Source organism: Saccopteryx leptura, chromosome 11, assembly GCF_036850995.1.
Source record: "Saccopteryx leptura isolate mSacLep1 chromosome 11, mSacLep1_pri_phased_curated, whole genome shotgun sequence".
Taxonomy (NCBI): domain Eukaryota; kingdom Metazoa; phylum Chordata; class Mammalia; order Chiroptera; family Emballonuridae; genus Saccopteryx; species Saccopteryx leptura.
The window spans coordinates 22,915,352-22,928,288 of record NC_089513.1 but is presented as its reverse complement, the minus strand read 5'-3'; the positions used below and the strand labels follow the sequence as shown (position 1 = coordinate 22,928,288).

The 12,937-nt window shown below is 52.3% G+C and overlaps 1 protein-coding gene across 2 annotated transcripts in view; it reads left to right on the top strand.

Moving 5' to 3' along the window:
• The window catches only part of ARK2C (arkadia (RNF111) C-terminal like ring finger ubiquitin ligase 2C), a 95,636-nt gene that overhangs the window by 45,875 nt on the left and 36,824 nt on the right, over positions 1 to 12,937 (top strand). The window lies entirely within an intron of this gene.

The following is a 12,937-nucleotide window of genomic DNA, read 5'->3' as shown; positions in this document are numbered from 1 at the left end:
GTATTTTTGAACACTTCTGTTGTGTACTGTATGGCAGACTGAGTTGTTGGTCTCTGAGGCACAGAGAAAGGGAGTGACTTGTTGAGGTCTTAGCTGCGCCAGCAGTTCTGCAGCTCTGAGAGCTTCCCAGTGATAGCAGCACCCGTGGGAGGCGCCTGTGGCCAGAGAGGAGTCAGCACAGCCGCTGGGAGCCATGGAGCTCTGGCACCTGGAAGGAATGCCAACTGGCTGGCACCTGGAAGACGTGCAGGGCAGTGTGGACCCGACAGGAGGTACGGCCAGTGAGGGGTGTGGCAGTGACCCACGTTGGAACAATGAGGGCTGTAGACTCAGCCGAAGCAGTGGGATGGAGTGGGAGGAGGGGAGAATGGTTGTGGGAGACAGTAGAAACAACGGAGTTGGGAGAAGGATTGCACAGAAAGGGTAGAAGAGAGGGAGAGACAGCAAGAGAGAAAGGTGAGGAGCGTTCCCAGGATCCTGCCTGGGCCTGGGTCCGGATGAGCTCTGGGCACCCCTGGGGCAGGACACGTAGAGGCGGGACAGAAATGAATTTGATTTGGGTGGGCTGAGTCTGAAATGTATGTGGGAGAGCCAGGCACAGAGCTTCTTGAGGTCCGGGGCTGGCAGGAGAGATTTGGGGTTCCTGGTTTGAGGGTGGCCTCATTTGTATGTAAGACCTTCTGGGCAATAAACCTCCTGCAGAATCAATATTCCCTCTCTCCCAGCCAGTGAGGTTCTGCCTGGGCCTGTCCACATGTCACACTCACCCCACACAGCAGTGCTTCCCTACATGCACACTCACACACATACCCTCCACGTACACATATGCACACCTAGAACACATTCACACGCACACACTCACATACCTTGTCCACCCCATTACACTCATCCATATACACACTCCCGCTCCCATATACAAGTACTTACACACACTCTTAACACATTCGTACATATTTGTGAATTGACACCCACACATATGTGTACTTTAACACACTCCCCCACATACACAGCCCCTCATACAGACTCTCTCTCTCTCTCTCACACACACACACACACACACACACACACACACGTATTGTGTGCACCTTCACCCACGCAGGCACACAAGCAACCCATTCACACATTCCCCTCATTCATGCATGCTGACACCTCACACTCACACACTGTACACGTTCACACACTCATGCGTGTGTACTCACACACCCTTACACGTGCATACTCTTACCTACTCCCACTCATAAACTGCTCCTCCAAAATGGAGTCAGCCCCCCTCAGCCTCCTGGAAGAGTGGCCACTATTAGGGGACTGAATGCCTGGGGCAGAGTAATAGCTCACAGTCAGGTGGCCACATGGGTGGCTTCTAATTGCTACCAACCCTGTGGGGTGTGTGTGTGTGCGCGCGTGCTGCTGGGGCTGGTCCCAGGGGTTCAGGGCTCGCAGCCCTCCGTCCTTGAAAATTCCAGGCTCCCAGGAAACCCAGGCCCAGGTGTCCTTGGAGTGGAGCAGTGTGAGAATTTGAAGAATCCATAGTGAGCCTCTCACCTGCCTTGTGGTATAGATGACGGGGCCTGCCAGGCAGGAGTGGGTTAGGGACTGGAGCACCAATATCTGGGGTAAGGGGGACTCTCAGTGCCTTGCCTACAAGGGTGGCCACAGAGGGATCAGAGGTGGGCCCAAGTTTTGCAGGGTGGGCACAGGACCCACCTACAGCAATGAGGCCAGCTCTCCCACAGGCAGGGCCTAGCTGGCACCGGTACTGGGCAGTGAGGGCAGGTTTCAGGCAGCCCTAGTGCTGGCCCATCTATCCCAGAATCCTGACCCTGATGGGGACAGGGACACCCAGCAACAGCGAAGGCAAAGGTGGCTGTCTTTCCTGACATCACCCTTATTCTGTCCCTGATTTTGTTCCCCTTTAAAAAACGTCTATTTATGGAACTCTTATTTAAGTTATCTCAAACCTCCTGGAACCTGACTTCTGCCCCTGCTCTCCCCCCTCCTGGGGGGGAACGAGGACTATAAATTGCATCCTACAGCACGCAGTCGGGCTTCCTTTGACTGGCCTTGAGCTCCCTGTGTTTGTGATCTATTTGAAGTTCTGGGATCAGCGACAAGGCCCACTACCTCCCTTTCCAGGGCTGTGCGGCCCTCCCCTCACGGGGTGGGGGGCCAGCTCTGGCCTCGGCTTCCAGCATCAGACCCACCGAGACCTCGGGGGGAGCCGGCTGGACATCCCACTCAGGCGTGGCGGCTGGTGGCCAGCGCACACCTTGCTCTCCTAGGTACCCGTTGTCTTCATTACTCATTCCGGATCCCACCACCCAACAGCGCCGTGTTAACCAGTCGGCACTTCCTTCGGGATGGTCTCCCTCGGCAGATGAAGTCTTTAGTTTAGCTTTCTTTTCTTTTTGAAGTTGAAGGTTAATCCTTTCTAACGCAGAGGCGTGTGGCCCCAGCAGAGGCTCGCCTGGGCAGCAGATGAGGCCAGCTGCTCTTCATAGCGGGTGACACGGACAGCAGGAAGTGCTGGCCCAGCCCGCCGCGAGGCCCGCCTCCTTCTGCCTGGGAGGAGCGGTTGGGGTGACAGGACCCACCCAGGGAAAGTTTGGGTGACATCAGGGGCATTGTGTCCTCACAAGGGTCGCAGGCTCCCCGGGGAGGCATTGCCTGTGGAGAAGCGCAGAGACTGCTGGCACCTCAGGAGTTCATGGAGGCAAAGATCCAGCGAGGTGTTGGGAGGCCTTCCTAGGGGAGGGGGATGGTGTCCAAGTATTGCAGGCTTCACAGATGGATGTTGGGGTATTGGGGGGAGAGGGTGTATTTCAGACTGGGGACACATCCTGGGGATGTATTTGGAGGCAGAAAAGCTCCGGTGTGTTTGGAGGCCTAGATGTAGCCAAGGGAGGCAGGGCTGGTGGGCTGGAGTCAGACAGGAAGGGTGGTGGCCGACGGCGAGGGAGGAAGGAACCGTGGGGGTAGCCGATTCAGGGGCAGGGGAGCAGGAGGAATCTTGGTCCTGCTTTAAGGTACAGTGAAGAGGGCGGGAGGAAACGGAGGGAGGCTCTGCCTCCCACTTCCCTCCTCTCTTGAGCCGGAGTTGGGCTCAGGCTGACCTGACTGGCATCAGCTTGGCTCATGGCACCCACGATGATGCCTCAAGGCAGGAGAGGTGAAATCCTTGGCACCCGGAGCCAGAGCACCTGGATTCCTGTCCCAGGTCTATCCCATTAAAGCCCTCAAGCCTGGAAACATGCCTGCAATCAGACACAGGAAGGGAGAGCATACATCCCGGGGAACTGTGGGCAGACGAGCAGGGTCATTAAAGAGGGCACTTAGCAGTTTGGGAGCTACTGTCAACTACACACGGTCTTGGTCGGAGCAGTAAACCCACAGGTTGCTGGAACAGTCGGAAGTCCTGTCCTTGGAACACACAGGCCTATCCGGACTTGCCGTCAGGTCAGTTTGTTCTGTGGTCTTATCTCGGAACATATGGGTGGGAGTGAGCTGGTGTCAAAGGAATTTGAGTTTAGATAGTGAGTGCTATGCCCTTTATCTATTTTATGAGTTACTGCACAGGCCTTTTTGCAAGTTGTGGATTCTGTATCAAATCTCAATGCTCTATTCATTGTCTAGTGGCCCTCAGGGCCATTTCCTACCTCCAGTTTGTCCACGGGCAGGGTGCTTGTCCTCTCTACGCCTTGATTTCCTCATTGGTAAAGGGAGACAACAGCCACAGCTACACCGCAGAGTCCTGAGGCTTACACGAAATAGTGTACGGGAAGCACGGAACAATGCCTGGCACGCAGGGGGTACAATATAAATGTCAGCCATGATTAGTAAGCCAAGCTTTTAAGATCAAGAGAAAGAATGTTAATGCCTCCACTGCCCCAAGAGAAAGATTTTCCTGCGAGTTTATTTTGTACTTAAGTGGTGGTGGTGAGGGATGCACAGCAAGATGAGAAACCATGACCAGAGCAGTATGGTGGCTTAGGGGCAGCCACCATGATCTAGAACTGTGATGGCGAACCTTTTTATAAAAACCGCCCACTTTTGCGTGCTGGTCAACCTGGTCCCTCCCGCCCACTAGTGGGCGGTCCAGCTTTCATGGTGGGCCAATCGCGGCGCCCTTTGGTTGCTCTGCTACCGCCCACCATGAAAGCTGAATGCCCACTAGTGGGCAGGAGGGACCAGGTTGACCCGCACTGCAAAAGTGGGTGGTTTTTATAAAAAGGTTTGCCATCATGGAACTAGAATGAGCAAATTCTGTTGGACGTATGATCTGAGAAGGGGAGAAGGAAGGGGGTCAAAGATGGGTTGAGGTTTGGGGCACATTTAGTTCAGGGCAGAGCAGGGGAAATGGACTAAAGTAATGACCCTGTGAGTCTAGGTATGCGAGAGAGAGAGAGAGAGAGAGAGAGAGAGGTCTGACACGGAGTCCTGAGTCTTGGGGAGGGGAGTCTGACAGGCAGAGTGGTGGCTCTCCCATTGCTCACTCTGGTCTCAGCCTCCCCATTTATAAATGGAGGATTCAGAGTAAATGCTCTGGAAGGGCCTTTTAGGCTCCTTGCTTTCTTCACTTCAAGGCATCCTGAAGATCATGGTCACTCTTTCTCATGGCTGCACAATATTCCCTGAATACAAGTTCCCCTATTGATGGACCTTGGGTTGTTGCAGTGTTTTGCATTTACAAGCTTCACTGCTCATTTGGCACGCATATCTCCACGGAGTTGTACGCCTTTATCTGTAGGATGCCACGGGAAGTTGCCAGCTGACAGGGACTGTGCATTTATGATGTTCGTGGCCATTGCCAAATTACTCTCCACAGAGGTCGCACCACATTGCAATCCTGCTGCCAAGTTGTGGGCCCTGCTATTTCACCTACGCGGTGAGGGGCGGCGGGTGAGATGTCCGGGTGATCCCTCCAAACACCTTCCACCTCTAAAGCTACCTGATGGCAGGGTCCTGCTCCACCCCATTTCCTAAGGCACCAGAAGCTTAGTTGGGCTGGGCTGTAACTCCTTTCCTCGCACTTTGCTTTTCTGCTCTTCAGCAATCCCTAATTTGAGACAGGAAGAGAGAGGGAGAGAGTGAACATGAATGAATGAAAGAGAGTTCTAGGTATTTAGTGTCTGTCTTACCAGTGATATGCCAGCAGTTGCCATCATTCTATCCTGTGGACACCACAGGCCTGGCCTCCTACAGTCAGGGTGGAGGAGGAGGAGAAGGCCAGCCAGCTGGCTGTGCTATGGTGAAGGTCAAAGTGCTAAGGCAGTGAGACTGAAGGGCGAACTCAGCATCAAGGGTTCTGCTCATGGCCTTCAGCTGCAGGATCATCATGCTTAGTTTGACAAGGCTCCTGATAACGGCACTTTCACCCAGGAAGGTGCTGGTAGAGCTTAAACCTTGGCCGTGACCTGGAGCTGTGCCTGGAAACACTCAAAGCTATCACCAGTAACCATCCATGGGCTTAGCTGATGGGGAGGACCTCCCAGACAAACAAACAGACATCTGTCACCGAGAAATTGGAAACACCACCCAGTGAATGGAAATGCTGCTTCTTCCTCCCATTCTCGTCATCAGCCCAGCACACCGAGAACTCACTTTCTGCATCATTTCCTCGGTTGTCCGGGTTAATGGGAGTGGTCAGCAGGTAATCCCTGGATCCTCTAAACGCATCTTTGTAATGTTTACAGAACACTGCGCGCACGCACACACACGCACGTGCATACACACACTCGTTAATCAAACATCTCTTGGGCACAGTATGAGCCAGGTGCAGGCTGTGCGTGGGTGACGGATGACCAAGGTCCTGCCTTCACCCTGGGGAAGTGGCTAAGTCAAGGCTCCTGTGGCAAAGCATTGGGTAGAAAGTGATAAGTGTCTTAGACAAGACATGTGAAACGTAGCCAATAGATTCAGGCACTTTTCACCCACTCCGTGACAGCTCTCTTAGTATGCACTTCCCGAGCACCCAGTCACTTGGGAGTGTAAGGAAGGGACGGACTGCTGCCTAGAGCAGGTGGGCTGAGGCCTTGCAGGAGAGAGCTCCGGCTCAAGCACTTGCTGGTTTTATGGGGTCCCTGGCAAGTTGCTTGGAGTTGGGCAAGTTTGCTAAAAGATAACCAGTGGTATTGGCTGAAGGCAGAAAAGAGACACTGGCCATTGTTGATAAGATGCTGCCATGTGCCATCATCAGTAGGACACGTGCTTCTGGGTCAGGTGAATATCTCTCCCTCTTGCAATTGAGAGGGGGCTGCATGGAGCCATGGGCGTCTTCTTGCCAAGTCCCCTTTGTTACGGATCCATTCATGTCAACGCACATTTGGTAAGTACTTACTGTGTGTCAGTGAGCCAGGCAGCGAGGTCCTGCCTCATGGAGCTGACATTCTATTGTGTCCCCAGCTGTGATTCAGGACCCATCCCAGGGAGGGTCACTTGGATCTTAGTGGGGAATCTTGAAAAAGTCTCCACATTCCAAAGGGATGAAACTGCTGGTGGAATCGCAGGCATGGGTCAGCTATGGGGCTGGTCACCAAATGTGAGCCAAAGGAGGGGGCCTTGGGCAAGGAAACCAGAGTCAGCCGAGTAGCTGGACATGTCTAAATTATGGCCTGGGGCTGGGCCACGTGTGTATACATGATCTTTCTGCCCCTTCGCCCCATACTCTTGGCTGCCCACTGGGAGAGGAAGGGTCTTTGGGACCACGCTGTTCAGCCCCTGGAGTGACAGCTAGGTTCCCTGAGCTAAAAGCCTCTTGTCAGCAGAGTAATTGGATATGACTTGCAGCAGGCAGGGAGCAGAGGTATTCAAGTCAGTCATGCTATTTTTAAATGCCCTCTATTCCCCAAATGCAGATCTCCAGCTCAGCGGGAGAGAATGGCTCATCTCTGAGCCTTGGGGATCAAAAAGCAGCCCCCTCCCCCTTAGGGTCTAAGCCTCCCCACCCCTGTCCTTTAGAATCGGATCTCACATTGGACAACTGCCCATAAATCTTGCCTCCACTCCATGTCCTGTTTGGGGGAAGGGTAGTCTCCAGGGTCTGTGGAGTTGAAGGGACATATGCTGGTTTGTGCTGGCTGCCCAGCTGGCCAGAGGCAGGCCCACAGTCCTGCCCCTTGCTTGCCTGACAGCGCCAGAGGCTCACCACTAAGCCCGCAGGCAAACATGTCCCTGCCTGTCTGCTGTCTGCCGCTGTCTTTGCCTCTTGGTAGCAGCTCACAGCTGCCTGTCAGGCTCTGAAGACAGTGGGAGTCAGGGCGGAGAGCAGGCACCCTCCTGTCAAATGTACCCCTGGGAACTGAGCCCCACACAGAGTGTAGCCCAGCGTGGTGTGGAGGGCCCCAGGGAGGCCGGTGTTCTGTCGCACTGTCACACTGTTCAGGAGGCGCCTCCTTTGTCTGTTTCTTCTCACTTGCTGTGCTGCCTCTTCCCAGGTCCTCTCAGCAGCTACAGCCTCTGGTTGGGGGTCCTCTGAGCCACCGGTGTGGCTGTGCAATACTCCCCCTCTAGGAGACCCCGGAAAGACCACAAGGGCAATTGCTGGTGGTCCTGACCATCCCCCACTTTGGGAGAAGGACAAGGCCACCTTGGGCTGGAGCTGTCTTGGAAATGGGGATGCTCTTAGCAGCCAGTGCAGGGTGAAGACGTCCCATGCTCTAGATCAGGGGTCCCCAAACTTTTTACACAGGGGGCCAGTTCACTGTCCCTTAGACTGTTGGAGGGCCGGACTATAAAAAAAACTATGAACAAATCCCTATGCACACTGCACATATCTTATTTTAAAGTAAAAAAACAAAACGGGAACAAACACAATATTTAAAATAAAGAACAAGTAAATTTAAATCAACAAACTGACCAGTATTTCAATGGGAACTATGCTCCTCTCACTGACCACCAATGAAAGAGGTGGCCCTTCCAGAAGTGCAGCGGGGGCCGGATAAATGGCCTCAGGGGGCTGCATGCGGCCCGCAGGCCGTAGTTTGGGGACCCCTGCTCTAGATGCTAAGAATCACTGCGCTGTTCTAGAGGAGACCAAGTTCACTGGCAGATCCTCCCTGTCTCCCTGACAAGGGTCCTCAAAACACCCCAGGAGTCCCAAGGCCTTAGATGCAAGGAATAAGGGATGCCTAAGCTTCACACAACACAGCCCCCTATTTGAGAAGCTGGTGGTGTTCCAGGTGTCTTCGCGCCTTAGCCAGGGGGAGCTAGGCTCTGTGGCACTCTGTTAAAGTTTGTTGCTTTGGGTGACAGGTCTGGAACTCAGTGAAAACATCACCAGCTGGGAACCCTGCCAGGACCTCTTCTCTCTGGAGTGGGATCAGAATGAGGTGCCCCGACCCTTCCCCAGGGTGCTAAAGCTCAACTTCACACCCAAAGGATCTTATAAAGCAGCACCACTCAAGCTCAGCCTCATCCAGAAGTAGACATGTGGCGACATCTGCGGGGCCCCGGGAAGACCCTCTTTGCCCAGAGTATGTCTGAGCTCACGCCACGGCAGGGGCCTTCCTCCGGCCTTCTAAGCAGTCCTGAGTCCTAGGTGCTAAGTGGACTCGGAGAACACTCTCTGGCTTTGGACTCAACAGAGCTCTCTGGACCTGACCCCAGATTCACCTTGTGTTAGCCTGACACCTGGGACAGGTGACAGCGGGCTGTTGACTCTCTTTGCATCTCAGTTTACTTATCTTCTGTCTGGGGAGAGAAGGAGAGTTGAAATTTGGGGCGAGGAGACGGAGACAGTTGTGGGAGGAGGAGCAAGGCGCAGAGCAACACTGAAGACGGACCGCAGTTCCCACTTTGCTACACTACACTTCTTATTATTTTATTTTTTAAAACTAGCTACTCTATTTCAAAAAGCACATGCCATATGCACATGGTACAAAAATGCATGTGTACAGAGAAAACCACATTTCCCTTCCTCCCCTGTCCCCTGTCCCCGGTCCCCACCACATAGGTTCTCTCCTGATGGGGAACCACCGTTGTCAGATCTCCTGGATCCTCCCAGAAACCATCTGCGTATTTACTTTTGCTGGACATACACTATCATCTAAAGCACACCATTTAATTCAAGCCATTGCAGCATCCTTGGGCTCCTCTCATATAAGTGTTTGTTGTAATCTTTCACACCCAGCCTCCTATGCGTAAGTCACTTTCCAATATTCAAAGCACTGCACTCTCATCTCATCTGAATCCACGACAGTCCTGCAGATAGGGACGGCTCTGTCTTTGTGCCCATTTGGTAGGTCAGGAAGCGGAAGTTTAGAGAGGGTAGGCTACTTGGCAAAGGCCGCAGAGCAAACGTGGTTAAGACTGGACTTGCGTGCAACTTTCCCGACGCCCCAGGCAGATGCCACTGCATCCTGAGGAAACACCTCACCCCCCCCCCCCCCACTGCATTGTGTTGGCTGTAGAGTAGGTATTTAATAATAATAATTGATCTGGCACACCAGGACTGGGTATAGGCTGGCCTGACTCATCCCAGCAGGCCAGGGACAGGCTGTGGATACTAAGGAGTATGCGCGTGCACACACATACATATGCGTGCACGCGCGTACACCCCCCCCCCCCCTCAGACTCCAGAAGGGCAAACCCAGCGTGTGGAATGCCTTGCTCCTGGTGGCCACCTTGTCCCAGTGGAGAGGGGAGGGAGGGTGCAGTGGTAGCTGGGAAGGGCCAGGTGAGAGGCCAGATCAGGTTAATCTGGTCACTTTGCCCCAGTAAACACCCCCACTTTGTGCTACCCCAGTATTGCAAATGGGGAGCACACACTTCCATCAGGGCTGCAGGAGAAAGCGTGTGGGAGCAGAGCCTGAGCTAAGCCACAAGTCCTGGGGCCTCGACAGAGCCTGGCAAAACGGACTTTTATTCCTGGCTCATGGACACCCCGCTGGCTTCAGATGACACCTGGAACCCAGGAGATGGGGACGGGGTCTGGGAGAGCCGTTCTGTCTCTTTAAAGCCCTCTCTCCTGGGCCTGAATGACCTTGGCCAGAGTCTAACTGATGCCAGTTAGATGCCATGTGAGACCTAAGACAGTAACCTTACTGGCAATTTGCATTAGAGTCCGCCTCCTCCGTGTACTCGGCCCTGGATAGAGAATGTATGTTGACAGTGCTGACAGTACTAGAAAGACATGCTTTCAGTCAAAACTAGACTCCCGATTTCCAGCCCTGGGCCAAGCAATATTAGGTAAGTCTGTCTAACCCTCTGAGCCTCAGTTTCCTCATCTCTAAAATGGGGATGGTACCCATAATTCACTGTGCTGGGTGGTTGTGTGGCTGAATTTGGGGAATGCTTTGTCGGCGGTGATGTGATGCACTGATACTACTGTCAGCATCAGGGAAAGACCAAAGTGAGATTCCTGGGGGTTCTGGGGTGCCTGGGCTGGAGGAAGGAAAAGCGGGGAGGCAGAAGACAGTTTCTGAAGCCTGGGTCACGGACATTACCCTTGGAAGGAAGAGTCAGGATGCCCCTGTGCAGCACCAGCTGGCTACTCAAGGCTGGGGATTGTCTTCAGTCTTTTTGACTTTGCTGTTGGCATTTTCCCTGCTAATTAACATGTCATGGGGGTGGAGAGGAGGAAAAACGCAAAACAATCTATTTGTCTATTTGCCAGCACATCTGGGAAAAGGCTGGTATGGGAGGTCAAAACAGGCTAAAATCAGTGCTCCATGTTCACAAGGAAACACATACACTATGGGTTTCAATTCTCTGTGGCCATTGCTGATGAAAGCTCTGGGAAATCAAGGTTCAACTGCAGACCCCCCAGGGAGCAACAGGCAGAGAGAGAGGAGGCATTTAAAGCTCTCTGGCTTTGTGGGTGGGAGGGTGACTAAGGCACATGACTTAGGCTTAGGGAGTCATCCATCTATCCACCCAGCAAGTGTGCAGTGAGCACCCAGACTTCAGCCAGCCCTCTCCTGTGGGTGCTGTGGGTGCTGCAGGGAAAAAAGACCAGGATTTTGCACTCCAAGCATTCAGACTTACATTTAAAACAGTAAGAGCATAAATTAAAATTGAGTCTGTACCTCCAAAAATGGCAACATCGTCTGTGTCAGTTAGCTTTTCTGTATAACCACTCCCAAGCTTTGGCTTTAAGACAACCATTTATTCAGCTCACAGTTCAGTGGGTTGATCATTTGGGTGGGGCTCAAAGAATTCCGCTGGGAAGTTCTTTTGGTCTTATCTGGGCTCACTGATACATCTATGGCCTCTACGGTCATCTGGGACAGTTTATCTCTGATGCCTGTGGTCTCTCATTCTCCAGCAGGTTGGCCTGGGCTTGTTCATATGGTAGAGACAGGAAAGTGAGAGAGAGGGAAGGAGAGGAAATAGCAAAGCTTCTTGAGGCCCAAGCATGATGTCACTTCCACTGCATTCTATTGGCCAAAATTGGCCAGATTCAAGAGGTGGGGAAATAGACCCACCTTTTGATGGGAGGAGCTGCAAAGTCACTTTGCAAGGTGTGTGCATACCTGGAGGGAGGAATGGGAGCCACTTTTGCCAACTATCAACAACATCATTCCTCTAGTTGTTCAGGAAGAAAGACCTGGAGTCCTTGTTCTGTGTCTCTCAAGTCTTATGTCCAATCCATCAGCAAATTTGGTCACCACTACCCTTGACATAGACTCGGATCCAACCACCCCCTTTTCCTTCTGCCCTCTTCCCACCCTGCCTGGTCCAGGAAACCACCATCTCTCTCTCACTCCTCCCCTTCCACCCCTCTGGCTCATTCTCAACACAGCCGCCCTGTGAGTCAAGTCTTGTCACTGCTCTGCTCAGCCGACCTCAGTTTGCTCCTAGTCTCACTCAGCCAACATCCTAGAACAGCTCACGAGATCCTGCGTGGTCTGTCCTCCTGAGCCCTCAGTCTCTATCCCACCGACGTCCCTGCCGCTCCCCTCATCTTCCTCTGCTCCAACCACACTGGCCTCCAGAGTTTCTCAAAGTGCCAGGTGCGCTCTCACCAGAGGGCCCCTGAACTTGCAGTTCGGTCTTCCTGGGAAGCTCTCCCCCTGGAGGCTCCCTGACTTTTCCGCTCTGTGCGCAGAAGTCAGCTTCTCCGTGGGGCTCTCCTCGCCATCTACCTAAAGTGAAGACATTGCCCCCACTCATCTTCCCTGCACCTGCTCTCTTCGTAGCCCTTCCATCATCATCAGTAAATGACATATTTTCCTGTATATCCACTTATTATCTAGGTCAGAGCTGTCCAATGGACGTATAATGTAAGGCACATATAAATGAACAACTAAAGTGAAGCAACTACGAGTTGATGCTTCTCATCTCTCCTCCTTCTCTCTCTAAAAAAAAAAAAAATTCAGACATATATAAATTTTTCTAGCAACCACATTAAAAAGGTAAAAAAGATGAAATTTATTTTAATAATATATATTATTCAATATATTCAAGATTTATAATTTCAACCTGTAAGTAATTTGCTAAGTTTTTTTTTTTTTTACATTATCTTGTTGGTACTAAGACTTTGAAGTCTTTAATGTATGTCAGTTTGGACTAGCAACATTTCACATGCTGAACAGTCATGCTGACCACCTTATTAGACAGTACAGAGGGTCCTCGGGTTACAACAGTCTCGACATCGATGTTTCGATGTTTTGAGTTTACGACACTCACGCCCATAAAAACTTTAAAAAATTGAGACGTGCGTGTTTTGGCTTCGCTGTTAGCATAGTACTTATGGACTATGTGGGCAAACTAGTTCAGCTGTACACGGCGGAAGAATACATGGTAAGGTGACGTATGAGTGAGGAAGTTGGCGTCCCCCAGTACGCTTTCCTGTGCCACTTTGGACTGTGGATAGTGCAAGTGTTCGGTTTGTGTTAGGCTAGGGGGTGTTTCAACTTACAGCAAAATTCGGATTACATCACTGTTGTCGGAACGGAACTGTGTCGTAACCGGAGGACCCCCTGTACATAACTTGACCATA